Here is a 16,703-nt window from a genome sequence, read left to right on the forward strand (position 1 = left end):
AGTAAAAGAAGGTTCAAATTGAACAGCTGCTGTCAACGGCCATTCTAAGCTGAATGTGCCTGCTCTCGTCAGATCGCAGCAGCAATGCAGCTTAAGGCTTGGCAAGTTCCAGCATGGGAGACTAGCTGGGAATCCCAAGTTCCGTTGCCCTTCTTGAACCTGAAAATTGTGTTAGTTTCTCTATGAGATAGTAAAAGAAGGTTCAAATTGAACAGCTGCTGTCAACGGCCATTCTAAGCTGAATGTGCGTGCTCTTGTCAGATCGCAGCAGCGATGCAGCTTAAGGCTTGGCAAGTACCAGCATGGGAGACTGGCTGGGAATCCCAAGTTCTGCTGACCTTTTTGAACCTGAAAATTGTGTTAGTTTCTCTATGAGATAGTAAAAGAAGGTTCAAATTGAACAGCTGCTGTCAACGGCCATTCTAAGCTGAATGTGCCTGCTCTCGTCAGATCGCAGCAGCAATGCAGCTTAAGGCTTGGCAAGTACCAGCATGGGAGACTGGCTGGGAATCCCAAGTTCTGTTGACATTTTTGAACCTGAAAATTGTGTTAGTTTCTCTATGAGATAGTAAAAGAAGGTTCAAATTGAACAGCTGCTGTCAACGGCCATTCTACTAAGCTTAATGTGCCTGCTCTCGTCAGATCGCAGCAGCAATGCAGCTTAAGGCTTGGCAAGTACCAGCATGGGAGACTGGCTGGGAATCCCAAGTTCTGTTGACATTTTTGAACCTGAAAATTGTGTTAGTTTCTCTATGAGATAGTAAAAGAAGGTTCAAATTGAACAGCTGCTGTCAACGGCCATTCTAAGCTGAATGTGCCTGCTCTCGTCAGATCGCAGCAGCAATGCAGCTTAAGGCTTGGCAAGTACCAGCATGGGAGACTGGCTGGGAATCCCAAGTTCCGTTGACCTTTTTGAACCTGAAAATTGTGTTAGTTTCTCTATGAGATAGTAAAAGAAGGTTCAAATTGAACAGTTGCTGTCAACGGCCTTTCTAAGCTGAATGTGCGTGCTCTTGTCAGATCGCAGCAGCGATGCAGCGATGCAGCTTAAGGCTTGGCAAGTACCAGCATGGGAGACTGGCTGCGAATCCCAACTTCCGTTGACCTTTTTGAACCTGAAAATTGTGTTAGTTTCTCTATGAGATAGTAAAAGAAGGTTCAAATTGAACAGCTGCTGTCAACGGCCATTCTAAGCTCAATGTGCCTCCTCTCGTCAGATCGCAGCAGCGATGCAGCTTAAGGCTTGGCAAGTACCAGCATGGGAGACTGGCTGGGAATCCCAAGTTCTGTTGACCTTTTTGAACCTGAAAATTGTGTTAGTTTCTCTATGATATAGTAAAAGAAGGTTCAAATTGAACAGCTGCTGTCAACGGCCATTCTAAGCTGAATGTGCCTGCTCTCGTCAGATCGCAGCAGCAATGCAGCTTAAGGCTTGGCAAGTACCAGCATGGGAGACTGGCTGGGAATCCCAAGTTCTGTTGACCTTTTTGAACCTGAAAATTGTGTTAGTTTCTCTATGAGATAGTAAAAGAAAGTAGAAATTAGGCAGCTGCTGTCAACGGCCCTTCTAAGCTGAATGTGCGTGCTCTCGTCAGATCACAGCAGCAATGCAGCTTAAGGCTTGGCAAGTACCAGCATGGGAGACTGGCTGGGAATCCCAAGTTCCGTTGACCTTTTTGAACCTGAAAATTGTTAGTTTCCCTGTCAAAGATGGTAAAAGAAGGTTCAAATTGAACAGCTGCTGTCAACGGCCATTCTAAGCTGAATGTGCCTGCTCTCGTCAGATCGCAGCAGCAATGCAGCTTAAGGCTTGGAAAGTACCAGCATGGGAGACTGGCTGGGAATCCCAAGTTCTGTTGACCTTTTTGAACCTGAAAATTGTGTTAGTTTCTCTATGAGATAGTAAAAGAAGGTTCAAATTGAACAGCTGCTGTCAACGGCCTTTCTAAGCTGAATGTGCCTGCTCTCGTCAGATCGCAGCAGCAATGCAGCTTAAGGCTTGGCAAGTACCAGCATGGGAGACTGGCTGGGAATCCCAAGTTCCGTTGACCTTTTTGAACCTGAAAATTGTTAGTTTCCCTGTCAAAGATGGTAAAAGAAGGTTCAAATTGAACAGCTGCTGTCAACGGCCATTCTAAGCTGAATGTGCCTGCTCTCGTCAGATCGCAGCAGCAATGCAGCTTAAGGCTTGGCAAGTACCAGCATGGGAGACTGGCTGGGAATCCCAAGTTCCGTTGACCTTTTTGAACCTGAAAATTGTGTTAGTTTCTCTATGAGATAGTAAAAGAAGGTTCAAATTGAACAGCTGCTGTCAACGGCCATTCTAAGCTGAACATGCCTGCTCTCGTCAGATCGCAGCAGCAATGCAGCTTAAGGCTTGGCAAGTACCAGCATGGGAGACTGGCTGGGAATCCCAAGTTCTGTTGACCTTTTTGAACCTTAAAATTGTGTTAGTTTCTCTATGAGATAGTAAAAGAAGGTTCAAATTGAACAGCTGCTGTCAACGGCCATTCTAAGCTGAATGTGCCTCCTCTCGTCAGATCGCAGCAGCAATGCAGCTTAAGGCTTGGCAAGTACCAGCATGGGAGAATGGCTTGGAATCCCAAGTTCTGTTGACCTTTTTGAACCTGAAAATTGTGTTAGTTTCTCTATGAGATAGTAAAAGAAGGTTCAAATTGAACAGCTGCTGTCAACGGCCATTCTAAGCTGAATGTGCCTGCTCTCGTCAGATCGCAGCAGCAATGCAGCTTAAGGCTTGGCAAGTACCAGCATGGGAGACTGGCTGGGAATCCCAAGTTCTGTTGACCTTTTTGAACCTGAAAATTGTGTTAGTTTCTCTATGAGATAGTAAAAGAAAGTAGAAATTAGGCAGCTGCTGTCAACGGCCCTTCTAAGCTGAATGTGCCTGCTCTCGTCAGATCACAGCAGCAATGCAGCTTAAGGCTTGGCAAGTACCAGCATGGGAGACTGGCTGGGAATCCCAAGTTCCGTTGACCTTTTTGAACCTGAAAATTGTTAGTTTCCCTGTCAAAGATGGTAAAAGAAGGTTCAAATTGAACAGCTGCTGTCAACGGCCATTCTAAGCTGAATGTGCCTGCTCTCGTCAGATCGCAGCAGCAATGCAGCTTAAGGCTTGGAAAGTACCAGCATGGGAGACTGGCTGGGAATCCCAAGTTCTGTTGACCTTTTTGAACCTGAAAATTGTGTTAGTTTCTCTATGAGATAGTAAAAGAAGGTTCAAATTGAACAGCTGCTGTCAACGGCCATTCTAAGCTGAATGTGCCTGCTCTCGTCAGATCGCAGCAGCAATGCAGCTTAAGGCTTGGCAAGTACCAGCATGGGAGACTGGCTGGGAATCCCAAGTTCCGTTGACCTTTTTGAACCTGAAAATTGTTAGTTTCCCTGTCAAAGATGGTAAAAGAAGGTTCAAATTGAACAGCTGCTGTCAACGGCCATTCTAAGCTGAATGTGCCTGCTCTCGTCAGATCGCAGCAGCAATGCAGCTTAAGGCTTGGCAAGTACCAGCATGGGAGACTGGCTGGGAATCCCAAGTTCTGTTGACCTTTTTGAACCTGAAAATTGTGTTAGTTTCTCTATGAGATAGTAAAAGAAGGTTCAAATTGAACAGCTGCTGTCAACGGCCATTCTAAGCTGAACATGCCTGCTCTCGTCAGATCGCAGCAGCAATGCAGCTTAAGGCTTGGCAAGTACCAGCATGGGAGACTGGCTGGGAATCCCAAGTTCTGTTGACCTTTTTGAACCTTAAAATTGTGTTAGTTTCTCTATGAGATAGTAAAAGAAGGTTCAAATTGAACAGCTGCTGTCAACGGCCATTCTAAGCTGAATGTGCCTCCTCTCGTCAGATCGCAGCAGCAATGCAGCTTAAGGCTTGGCAAGTACCAGCATGGGAGACTGGCTGCGAATCCCAAGTTCCGTTGACCTTTTTGAACCTGAAAATTGTGTTAGTTTCTCTATGAGATAGTAAAAGAAGGTTCAAATTGAACAGCTGCTGTCAACGGCCATTCTAAGCTGAATGTGCCTGCTCTCGTCAGATCGCAGCAGCAATGCAGCTTAAGGCTTGGCAAGTACCAGCATGGGAGACTGGCTTTCAATCCCAAGTTCCGTTGACCTTTTTGAACCTGAAAATTGTGTTAGTTTCTCTATGAGATAGTAAAAGAAGGTTCAAATTGAACAGCTGCTGTCAACGGCCATTCTAAGCTGAATGTGTGTGCTCTTGTCAGATCGCAGCAGCGATGCAGCTTAAGGCTTGGCAAGTACCAGCATGGGAGACTGGCTTGGAATCCCAAGTACTGTTGACCTTTTTGAACCTGAAAATTGTGTTAGTTTCTCTATGAGATAGTAAAAGAAGGTTCAAATTGAACAGCTGCTGTCAACGGCCATTCTAAGCTGAATGTGCCTGCTCTCGTCAGATCGCAGCAGCAATGCAGCTTAAGGCTTGGCAAGTTCCAGCATGGGAGACTAGCTGGGAATCCCAAGTTCCGTTGACCTTTTTGAACCTGAAAATTGTGTTAGTTTCTCTATGAGAAAGTAAAAGAAGGTTCAAATTGAACAGCTGCTGTCAACGGCCATTCTAAGCTGAATGTGCCTGCTCTCGTCAGATAACTGCAGCAATGCAGCTTAAGGCTTGGCAAGTACCAGCATGGGAGACTGGCTGGCAATCCCAAGTTCCGTTGCCCTTTTTGAACCTGAAAATTGTGTTAGTTTCTCTATGAGATAGTAAAAGAAGGTTCAAATTGAACAGCTGCTGTCAACGGCCATTCTAAGCTGAATGTGCGTGCTCTTGTCAGATCGCAGCAGCGATGCAGCTTAAGGCTTGGCAAGTACCAGCATGGGAGACTGGCTGGGAATCCCAAGTTCTGTTGACCTTTTTGAACCTGAAAATTGTGTTAGTTTCTCTATGAGATAGTAAAAGAAGGTTCAAATTGAACAGCTGCTGTCAACGGCCATTCTAAGCTGAATGTGCCTGCTCTCGTCAGATCGCAGCAGCAATGCAGCTTAAGGCTTGGCAAGTACCAGCATGGGAGACTGGCTGGGAATCCCAAGTTCTGTTGACATTTTTGAACCTGAAAATTGTGTTAGTTTCTCTATGAGATAGTAAAAGAAGGTTCAAATTGAACAGCTGCTGTCAACGGCCATTCTACTAAGCTTAATGTGCCTGCTCTCGTCAGATCGCAGCAGCAATGCAGCTTAAGGCTTGGCAAGTACCAGCATGGGAGACTGGCTGGGAATCCCAAGTTCTGTTGACATTTTTGAACCTGAAAATTGTGTTAGTTTCTCTATGAGATAGTAAAAGAAGGTTCAAATTGAACAGCTGCTGTCAACGGCCATTCTAAGCTGAATGTGCCTGCTCTCGTCAGATCGCAGCAGCAATGCAGCTTAAGGCTTGGCAAGTACCAGCATGGGAGACTGGCTGGGAATCCCAAGTTCCGTTGACCTTTTTGAACCTGAAAATTGTGTTAGTTTCTCTATGAGATAGTAAAAGAAGGTTCAAATTGAACAGTTGCTGTCAACGGCCTTTCTAAGCTGAGTGTGCGTGCTCTTGTCAGATCGCAGCAGCGATGCAGCTTAAGGCTTGGCAAGTACCAGCATGGGAGACTGGCTGCGAATCCCAACTTCCATTGACCTTTTTGAACCTGAAAATTGTGTTAGTTTCTCTATGAGATAGTAAAAGAAGGTTCAAATTGAACAGCTGCTGTCAACGGCCATTCTAAGCTGAATGTGCGGGCTCTTGTCAGATCACAGCAGCGATGCAGCTTAAGGCTTGGCAAGTACCAGCATGGGAGACTGGCTGGGAATCCCAAGTTCTGTTGACCTTTTTGAACCTGAAAATTGTGTTAGTTTCTCTATGAGATAGTAAAAGAAGGTTCAAATTGAACAGTTGCTGTCAACGGCCATTCTAAGCTGAATGTGCCTCCTCTCGTCAGATCGCAGCAGCAATGCAGCTTAAGGCTTGGCAAGTACCAGCATGGGAGACTGGCTGGGAATCCCAAGTTCTGTTGACCTTTTTGAACCTGAAAATTGTGTTAGTTTCTCTATGAGATAGTAAAAGAAGGTTCAAATTGAACAACTGCTGTCAACGGCCATTCTAAGCTGAATGTGCGTGCTCTTGTCAGATCGCAGCAGCGATGCAGCTTAAGGCTTGGCAAGTACCAGCATGGGAGACTGGCTGGGAATCCCAAGTTCTGTTGACCTTTTTGAACCTGAAAATTGTGTTAGTTTCTCTATGAGATAGTAAAAGAAGGTTCAAATTGAACAGCTGCTGTCAACGGCCATTCTAAGCTGCATGTGCGTGCTCTTGTCAGATCGCAGCAGCAATGCAGCTTAAGGCTTGGCAAGTACCAGCATGGGAGACTGGCTGGGAATCCCAAGTTCCGTTGACCTTTTTGAACCTAAAAAATTGTGTTAGTTTCTCTATGAGATAGTAAAAGAAGGTTCAAATTGAACAGCTGCTGTCAACGGCCATTCTAAGCTGAATGTGCCTGCTCTCGTCAGATCGCAGCAGCAATGCAGCTTAAGGCTTGGCAAGTACCAGCATGGGAGACTGGCTGGGAATCCCAAGTTCTGTTGACCATTTTGAACCTGAAAATTGTTAGTTTCTCTGTCAAAGATGGTAAAAGAAGGTTCAAATTGAACTGCTGCTGTCAACGGCCATTCTAAGCTGAATGTGCCTGCTCTCGTCAGATCGCAGCAGCAATGCAGCTTAAGGCTTGGCAAGTACCAGCATGGGAGACTGGCTGCGAATCCCAAGTTCCGTTGACCTTTTTGAACCTGAAAATTGTGTTAGTTTCTCTATGAGATAGTAAAAGAAGGTTCAAATTGAACAGCTGCTGTCAACGGCCATTCTAAGCTGAATGTGCCTGCTCTCGTCAGATCGCAGCAGCAATGCAGCTTAAGGCTTGGCAAGTACCAGCATGGGAGACTGGCTGGCAATCCCAAGTTCCGTTGACCTTTTTGAACCTGAAAATTGTGTTAGTTTCTCTATGAGATAGTAAAAGAAGGTTCAAATTGAACAGCTGCTGTCAACGGCCATTCTAAGCTGAATGTGTGTGCTCTTGTCAGATCGCAGCAGCGATGCAGCTTAAGGCTTGGCAAGTACCAGCATGGGAGACTGGCTGGGAATCCCAAGTTCTGTTGACCTTTTTGAACCTGAAAATTTTGTTAGTTTCTCTATGAGATAGTAAAAGAAGGTTCAAATTGAACAGCTGCTGTCAACGGCCATTCTAAGCTTAATGTGCCTGCTCTCGTCAGATCGCAGCAGCAATGCAGCTTAAGGCTTGGCAAGTTCCAGCATGGGAGACTAGCTGGGAATCCCAAGTTCCGTTGACCTTTTTGAACCTGAAAATTGTTTTAGTTTCTCTATGAGATAGTAAAAGAAGGTTCAAATTGAACAGCTGCTGTCAACAACCATTCTAAGCTGAATGTGCCTGCTCTGGTCAGATCGCAGCAGCAATGCAGCTTAAGGCTTGGCAAGTACCAGCATGGGAGACTGGCTGGGAATCCCAAGTTCTGTTGACATTTTTGAACCTGAAAATTGTGTTAGTTTCTCTATGAGATAGTAAAAGAAGGTTCAAATTGAACAGCTGCTGTCAACGGCCTTTCTAAGCTGAAAGTGGGTGCTCTTGTCAGATCGCAGCAGCGATGCAGCTTAAGGCTTGGCAAGTACCAGCATGGGAGACTGGCTGCAAATCCCAAGTTCCGTTGACCTTTTTGAACCTGAAAATTGTGTTAGTTTCTCTATGAGATAGTAAAAGAAGGTTCAAATTGAACAGCTGCTGTCAACGGCCATTCTAAGCTGAATGTGCGGGCTCTTGTCAGATCGCAGCAGCGATGCAGCTTAAGGCTTGGCAAGTACCAGCATGGGAGACTGGCTGGGAATCCCAAGTTCTGTTGACCTTTTTGAACCTGAAAATTGTGTTAGTTTCTCTATGAGATAGTAAAAGAAGGTTCAAATTGAACAGTTGCTGTCAACGGCCATTCTAAGCTGAATGTGCCTGCTCTCGTCAGATCGCAGCAGCAATGCAGCTTAAGGCTTGGCAAGTACCAGCATGGGAGACTGGCTGGGAATCCCAAGTTCCGTTGACATTTTTGAACCTGAAAATTGTGTTAGTTTCTCTATGAGATAGTAAAAGAAGGTTCAAATTGAACTGCTGCTGTCAACGGCCATTCTAAGCTGAATGTGCCTGCTCTCGTCAGATCGCAGCAGCAATGCAGCTTAAGGCTTGGCAAGTACCAGCATGGGAGACTGGCTGCGAATCCCAAGTTCCGTTGACCTTTTTGAACCTGAAAATTGTGTTAGTTTCTCTATGAGATAGTAAAAGAAGGTTCAAATTGAACAGCTGCTGTCAACGGCCATTCTAAGCTGAATGTGCCTGCTCTCGTCAGATCGCAGCAGCAATGCAGCTTAAGGCTTGGCAAGTACCAGCATGGGAGACTGGCTGGCAATCCCAAGTTCCGTTGACCTTTTTGAACCTGAAAATTGTGTTAGTTTCTCTATGAGATAGTAAAAGAAGGTTCAAATTGAACAGCTGCTGTCAACGGCCATTCTAAGCTGAATGTGTGTGCTCTTGTCAGATCGCAGCAGCGATGCAGCTTAAGGCTTGGCAAGTACCAGCATGGGAGACTGGCTGGGAATCCCAAGTTCTGTTGACCTTTTTGAACCTGAAAATTTTGTTAGTTTCTCTATGAGATAGTAAAAGAAGGTTCAAATTGAACAGCTGCTGTCAACGGCCATTCTAAGCTTAATGTGCCTGCTCTCGTCAGATCGCAGCAGCAATGCAGCTTAAGGCTTGGCAAGTTCCAGCATGGGAGACTAGCTGGGAATCCCAAGTTCCGTTGACCTTTTTGAACCTGAAAATTGTGTTAGTTTCTCTATGAGATAGTAAAAGAAGGTTCAAATTGAACAGCTGCTGTCAACAACCATTCTAAGCTGAATGTGCCTGCTCTGGTCAGATCGCAGCAGCAATGCAGCTTAAGGCTTGGCAAGTACCAGCATGGGAGACTGGCTGGGAATCCCAAGTTCTGTTGACATTTTTGAACCTGAAAATTGTGTTAGTTTCTCTATGAGATAGTAAAAGAAGGTTCAAATTGAACAGCTGCTGTCAACGGCCTTTCTAAGCTGAAAGTGGGTGCTCTTGTCAGATCGCAGCAGCGATGCAGCTTAAGGCTTGGCAAGTACCAGCATGGGAGACTGGCTGCAAATCCCAAGTTCCGTTGACCTTTTTGAACCTGAAAATTGTGTTAGTTTCTCTATGAGATAGTAAAAGAAGGTTCAAATTGAACAGCTGCTGTCAACGGCCATTCTAAGCTGAATGTGCGGGCTCTTGTCAGATCGCAGCAGCGATGCAGCTTAAGGCTTGGCAAGTACCAGCATGGGAGACTGGCTGGGAATCCCAAGTTCCGTTGACATTTTTGAACCTGAAAATTGTGTTAGTTTCTCTATGAGATAGTAAAAGAAGGTTCAAAATGAACAGTTGCTGTCAACTGCCATTCTAAGCTGAATGTGCATGCTCTCGTCAGATCGCAGCAGCAATGCAGCTTAAGGCTTGGCAAGTACCAGCATGGGAGACTGGCTGGGAATCATAAGTTCCGTTGACCTTTTTTTAACCTTAAAATTGTGTTAGTTTCTCTATGAGATAGTAAAAGAAGGTTCAAATTGAACAGCTGCTGTCAACGGCCATTCTAAGCTGAATGTGCATGCTCTTGTCAGATCGCAGCAGCGTTGCAGCTTAAGGCTTGGCAAGTACCAGCATGGGAGACTGGCTGGGAATCCCAAGTTCTGTTGACCTTTTTGAACCTGAAAATTGTGTTAGTTTCTCTATGAGATAGTAAAAGAAAGTAGAAATTAGGCAGCTGCTGTCAACAGCCATTCTAAGCTGAATGTGCCTGCTCTTGTCAGATCGCAGCAGCAATGCAGCTTAAGGCTTGGCAAGTACCAGCATGGGAGACTGGCTGCGAATCCCAAGTTCCGTTGACCTTTTTGAACCTGAAAATTGTGTTAGTTTCTCTATGAGATAGTAAAAGAAGGTTCAAATTGAACAGCTGCTGTCAACAACCATTCTAAGCTGAATGTGCCTGCTCTGGTCAGATCGCAGCAGCAATGCAGCTTAAGGCTTGGCAAGTACCAGCATGGGAGACTGGCTGGGAATCCCAAGTTCTGTTGACATTTTTGAACCTGAAAATTGTGTTAGTTTCTCTATGAGATAGTAAAAGAAGGTTCAAATTGAACAGCTGCTGTCAACGGCCTTTCTAAGCTGAAAGTGGGTGCTCTTGTCAGATCGCAGCAGCGATGCAGCTTAAGGCTTGGCAAGTACCAGCATGGGAGACTGGCTGCAAATCCCAAGTTCCGTTGACCTTTTTGAACCTGAAAATTGTGTTAGTTTCTCTATGAGATAGTAAAAGAAGGTTCAAATTGAACAGCTGCTGTCAACGGCCATTCTAAGCTGAATGTGCGGGCTCTTGTCAGATCGCAGCAGCGATGCAGCTTAAGGCTTGGCAAGTACCAGCATGGGAGACTGGCTGGGAATCCCAAGTTCTGTTGACCTTTTTGAACCTGAAAATTGTGTTAGTTTCTCTATGAGATAGTAAAAGAAGGTTCAAATTGAACAGTTGCTGTCAACGGCCATTCTAAGCTGAATGTGCCTGCTCTCGTCAGATCGCAGCAGCAATGCAGCTTAAGGCTTGGCAAGTACCAGCATGGGAGACTGGCTGGGAATCCCAAGTTCCGTTGACATTTTTGAACCTGAAAATTGTGTTAGTTTCTCTATGAGATAGTAAAAGAAGGTTCAAAATGAACAGTTGCTGTCAACTGCCATTCTAAGCTGAATGTGCATGCTCTCGTCAGATCGCAGCAGCAATGCAGCTTAAGGCTTGGCAAGTACCAGCATGGGAGACTGGCTGGGAATCATAAGTTCCGTTGACCTTTTTTTAACCTTAAAATTGTGTTAGTTTCTCTATGAGATAGTAAAAGAAGGTTCAAATTGAACAGCTGCTGTCAACGGCCATTCTAAGCTGAATGTGCATGCTCTTGTCAGATCGCAGCAGCGTTGCAGCTTAAGGCTTGGCAAGTACCAGCATGGGAGACTGGCTGGGAATCCCAAGTTCTGTTGACCTTTTTGAACCTGAAAATTGTGTTAGTTTCTCTATGAGATAGTAAAAGAAAGTAGAAATTAGGCAGCTGCTGTCAACGGCCATTCTAAGCTGAATGTGCCTGCTCTTGTCAGATCGCAGCAGCAATGCAGCTTAAGGCTTGGCAAGTACCAGCATGGGAGACTGGCTGCGAATCCCAAGTTCCGTTGACCTTTTTGAACCTGAAAATTGTGTTAGTTTCTCTATGAGATAGTAAAAGAAGGTTCAAATTGAACAGCTGCTGTCAACGGCCATTCTAAGCTGAATGTGCCTGCTCTCGTCAGATCGCAGCAGCAATGCAGCTTAAGGCTTGGCAAGTTCCAGCATGGGAGACTAGCTGGGAATCCCAAGTTCCGTTGACCTTTTTGAACCTGAAAATTGTGTTAGTTTCTCTATGAGATAGTAAAAGAAGGTTCAAATTGAACAGCTGCTGTCAACAACCATTCTAAGCTGAATGTGCCTGCTCTGGTCAGATCGCAGCAGCAATGCAGCTTAAGGCTTGGCAAGTACCAGCATGGGAGACTGGCTGGGAATCCCAAGTTCTGTTGACATTTTTGAACCTTAAAATTGTGTTAGTTTCTCTATGAGATAGTAAAAGAAGGTTCAAATTGAACAGCTGCTGTCAACGGCCATTCTAAGCTGAATGTGCATGCTCTTGTCAGATCGCAGCAGCGTTGCAGCTTAAGGCTTGGCAAGTACCAGCATGGGAGACTGGCTGGGAATCCCAAGTTCTGTTGACCTTTTTGAACCTGAAAATTGTGTTAGTTTCTCTATGAGATAGTAAAAGAAAGTAGAAATTAGGCAGCTGCTGTCAACGGCCATTCTAAGCTGAATGTGCCTGCTCTCGTCAGATCGCAGCAGCAATGCAGCTTAAGGCTTGGCAAGTACCAGCATGGGAGACTGGCTGGGAATCCCAAGTTCCGTTGACCTTTTTGAACCTGAAAATTGTGTTAGTTTCTCTATGAGATAGTAAAAGAAGGTTCAAAATGAACAGCTGCTGTCAACAGCCATTCTAAGCTGAATGCGCGTGCGCTTGTCGGATCGCAGCAGCGATGCAGCTTAAGGATTGGTAAGTACCAGCATGGGAGACTGGCTGCGAATCCCAAGTTCCGTTGACCTTTTTGAACCTGAAAATTGTGTTAGTTTCTCTATGAGATAGTAAAAGAAGGTTCAAATTGAACAGCTGCTGTCAACGGCCATTCTAAGCTGAATGTGTGTGCTCTTGTCAGATCGCAGCAGCGTTGCAGCTTAAGGCTTGGCAAGTACCAGCATGGGAGACTGGCTGGGAATCCCAAGTTCTGTTGACCTTTTTGAACCTGAAAATTATGTTAGTTTCTCTATGAGATAGTAAAAGAAGGTTCAAATTGAACAGCTGCTGTCAACGGCCATTCTAAGCTGAATGTGCCTGTTCTCGTCAGATCGCAGCAGCAATGCAGCTTAAGGCTTGGCAAGTACCAGCATGGGAGACTGGCTGGGAATCCCAAGTTCCGTTGACCTTTTTGAACCTGAAAATTGTGTTAGTTTCTCTATGAGATAGTAAAAGAAGGTTCAAATTGAACAGCTGCTTTCAACGGCCATTCTAAGCTGAATGTGCCTGCTCTCCTCAGATCGCAGCAGCAATGCAGCTTAAGGCTTGGCAAGTACCAGCATGGGAGACTGTCTGGAAATCCCAAGTTCTGTTGACCTTTTTGAACCTGAAAATTGTGTTAGTTTCTCTATGAGATAGTAAAAGAAGGTTCAAATTGAACAGCTGCTGTCAACGGCCATTCTAAGCTGAATGTGCCTGCTCTCGTCAGATCGCAGCAGCAATGCAGCTTAAGGCTTGGCAAGTACCAGCATGGGAGACTGGCTGCGAATCCCAAGTTCCGTTGACCTTTTTGAACCTGAAAATTGTGTTAGTTTCTCTATGAGATAGTAAAAGAAGGTTCAAATTGAACAGCTGCTGTCAACGGCCATTCTAAGCTGAATGTGCCTGCTCTCGTCAGATAACTGCAGCAATGCAGCTTAAGGCTTGGCAAGTACCAGCATGGGAGACTGGCTGGCAATCCCAAGTTCCGTTGCCCTTTTTGAACCTGAAAATTGTGTTAGTTTCTCTATGAGATAGTAAAAGAAGGTTCAAATTGAACAGCTGCTGTCAACGGCCATTCTAAGCTGAATGTGCGTGCTCTTGTCAGATCGCAGCAGCGATGCAGCTTAAGGCTTGGCAAGTACCAGCATGGGAGACTGGCTGGGAATCCCAAGTTCTGCTGACCTTTTTGAACCTGAAAATTGTGTTAGTTTCTCTATGAGATAGTAAAAGAAGGTTCAAATTGAACAGCTGCTGTCAACGGCCATTCTAAGCTGAATGTGCCTGCTCTCGTCAGATCGCAGCAGCAATGCAGCTTAAGGCTTGGCAAGTACCAGCATGGAAGACTGGCTGGGAATCCCAAGTTCTGTTGACATTTTTGAACCTGAAAATTGTGTTAGTTTCTCTATGAGATAGTAAAAGAAGGTTCAAATTGAACAGCTGCTGTCAACGGCCATTCTACTAAGCTTAATGTGCCTGCTCTCGTCAGATCGCAGCAGCAATGCAGCTTAAGGCTTGGCAAGTACCAGCATGGGAGACTGGCTGGGAATCCCAAGTTCTGTTGACATTTTTGAACCTGAAAATTGTGTTAGTTTCTCTATGAGATAGTAAAAGAAGGTTCAAATTGAACAGCTGCTGTCAACGGCCATTCTAAGCTGAATGTGCCTGCTCTCGTCAGATCGCAGCAGCAATGCAGCTTAAGGCTTGGCAAGTACCAGCATGGGAGACTGGCTGGGAATCCCAAGTTCCGTTGACCTTTTTGAACCTGAAAATTGTGTTAGTTTCTCTATGAGATAGTAAAAGAAGGTTCAAATTGAACAGTTGCTGTCAACGGCCTTTCTAAGCTGAATGTGCGTGCTCTTGTCAGATCGCAGCAGCGATGCAGCGATGCAGCTTAAGGCTTGGCAAGTACCAGCATGGGAGACTGGCTGCGAATCCCAACTTCCGTTGACCTTTTTGAACCTGAAAATTGTGTTAGTTTCTCTATGAGATAGTAAAAGAAGGTTCAAATTGAACAGCTGCTGTCAACGGCCATTCTAAGCTGAATGTGCGGGCTCTTGTCAGATCGCAGCAGCGATGCAGCTTAAGGCTTGGCAACTACCAGCATGGGAGACTGGCTGGCAATCCCAAGTTCTGTTGACCTTTTTGAACCTGAAAATTGTGTTAGTTTCTCTATGAGATAGTAAAAGAAGGTTCAAATTGAACAGCTGCTGTCAACGGCCATTCTAAGCTGAATGTGCCTGCTCTCGTCAGATCGCAGCAGCAATACAGCTTAAGGCTTGGAAAGTACCAGCATGGGAGACTGGCTGGGAATCCCAAGTTCCGTTGACATTTTTGAACCTTAAAATTGTGTTAGTTTCTCTATGAGATAGTAAAAGAAGGTTCAAATTGAACAGCTGCTGTCAACGGCCATTCTAAGCTGAATGTGCCTGCTCTCGTCAGATCGCAGCAGCAATGCAGCTTAAGGCTTGGCAAGTACCAGCATGGGAGACTGGCTGGGAATCCCAAGTTCTGTTGACATTTTTGAACCTGAAAATTGTGTTAGTTTCTCTATGAGATAGTAAAAGAAGGTTCAAACTGAACAGCTGCTGTCAACGGCCATTCTAAGCTGAATGTGCCTGCTCTCGTCAGATCGCAGCAGCAATGCAGCTTAAGGCTTGGCATGTACCAGCATGGGAAACTGGCTGGGAATCCTAAGTTCCGTTGACCTTTTTGAGCCTGAAAATTGTGTTAGTTTCTCTATGAGATAGTAAAAGAAGGTTCAAATTGAACAGCTGCTGTCAACGGCCATTCTAAGCTGAATGTGCCTGCTCTCGTCAGATCGCAGCAGCAATGCAGCTTAAGGCTTGGAAAGTACCAGCATGGGAGACTGGCTGGGAATCCCAAGTTCTGTTGACCTTTTTGAACCTGAAAATTGTGTTAGTTTCTCTATGAGATAGTAAAAGAAGGTTCAAATTGAACAGCTGCTGTCAACGCCCATTCTAAGCTAAGGCTTGGCAAGTACCAGCATGGGAGACTGGCTGGGAATCCCAAGTTCCATTGACCTTTTTGAACCTGAAAATTGAGTTAGTTTCTCTAAGAGATAGTAAAAGAAGGTTCAAATTGAACAGCTGCTGTCAACGGCCATTCTAAGCTGAATGTGCATGCTCTTGTCAGATCGCAGCAGCGTTGCAGCTTAAGGCTTGGCAAGTACCAGCATGGGAGACTGGCTGGGAATCCCAAGTTCCGTTGACCTTTTTGAACCTGAAAATGTGTTAGTTTCTCTATGAGATAGTAAAAGAAGGTTCAAATTGAACAGCTGCTGTCAACGGCCATTCTAAGCTGAATGTGCATGCTCTTGTCAGATCGCAGCAGCGTTGCAGCTTAAGGCTTGGCAAGTACCAGCATGGGAGACTGGCTGGGAATCCCAAGTTCTGTTGACCTTTTTGAACCTGAAAATTGTGTTAGTTTCTCTATGAGATAGTAAAAGAAAGTAGAAATTAGGCAGCTGCTGTCAACGGCCATTCTAAGCTGAATGTGCCTGCTCTCGTCAGATCGCAGCAGCAATGCAGCTTAAGGCTTGGCAAGTACCAGCATGGGAGACTGGCTGGGAATCCCACGTTCCGTTGACCTTTTTGAACCTGAAAATTGTTAGTTTCTCTGTCAAAGATGGTAAAAGAAGGTTCAAATTGAACAGCTGCTGTCAACGGCCATATTAAGCTGAATGTGCCTGCTCTCGTCAGATCGCAGCAGCAATGCAGCTTAAGGCTTGGCAAGTACCAGCATGGGAGACTGGCTGGAAATCCCAAGTTCTGTTGACCTTTTTGAACCTGAAAATTGTGTTAGTTTCTCTATGAGATAGTAAAAGAAAGTAGAAATTAGGCAGCTGCTGTCAACGGCCATTCTAAGCTGAATGTGCCTGCTCTCGTCAGATCGCAGCAGCAATGCAGCTTAAGGCTTGGCAAGTACCAGCATGGGAGACTGGCTGGGAATCCCAAGTTCTGTTGACCTTTTTGAACCTGAAAATTGTTAGTTTCCCTGTCAAAGATGGTAAAAGAAGGTTCAAATTGAACAGCTGCTGTCAACGGCCATTCTAAGCTGAATGTGCCTGCTCTCGTCAGATCGCAGCAGCAATGCAGCTTAAGGCTTGGAAAGTACCAGCATGGGAGACTGGCTGGGAATCCCACGTTCTGTTGACCTTTTTGAACCTGAAAATTGTGTTAGTTTCTCTATGAGATAGTAAAAGAAGGTTCAAATTGAACAGCTGCTGTCAACGGCCATTCTAAGCTGAATGTGCCTGCTCTCGTCAGATCGCAGCAGCAATGCAGCTTAAGGCTTGGCAAGTACCAGCATGGGAGACTGGCTGGGAATCCCAAGTTCCGTTGACCTTTTTGAACCTGAAAATTGTGTTAGTTTCTCTATGAGATAGTAAAAGAAGGTTCAAAATGAACAGCTGCTGTCAACAGCCATTCTAAGCTGAATGCGCGTGCTCTTGTCGGATCGCAGCAGCGAT

The 16,703-nt window shown here is 45.3% G+C and overlaps 5 pseudogenes; all 5 read left to right on the plus strand.

Moving 5' to 3' along the window:
- The first annotated feature begins 12,711 nt into the window (after positions 1–12,711).
- Positions 12,712–12,830, plus strand: LOC140097036 (5S ribosomal RNA; annotated as a pseudogene).
- A 2,160-nt stretch (positions 12,831–14,990) lies between these two features.
- Positions 14,991–15,109, plus strand: LOC140078503 (5S ribosomal RNA; annotated as a pseudogene).
- Positions 15,110–15,892: 783 nt separating this feature from the next.
- LOC140091505 (5S ribosomal RNA) lies at positions 15,893–16,011 on the plus strand (annotated as a pseudogene).
- A 70-nt stretch (positions 16,012–16,081) lies between these two features.
- On the plus strand, positions 16,082–16,200 carry LOC140079985 (5S ribosomal RNA; annotated as a pseudogene).
- A 70-nt stretch (positions 16,201–16,270) lies between these two features.
- LOC140089796 (5S ribosomal RNA) lies at positions 16,271–16,389 on the plus strand (annotated as a pseudogene).
- Positions 16,390–16,703: the final 314 nt, after the last annotated feature.

Source organism: Engystomops pustulosus, chromosome 9 (assembly GCF_040894005.1).
Source record: "Engystomops pustulosus chromosome 9, aEngPut4.maternal, whole genome shotgun sequence".
NCBI classification, from domain to species: Eukaryota; Metazoa; Chordata; class Amphibia; order Anura; family Leptodactylidae; genus Engystomops; species Engystomops pustulosus.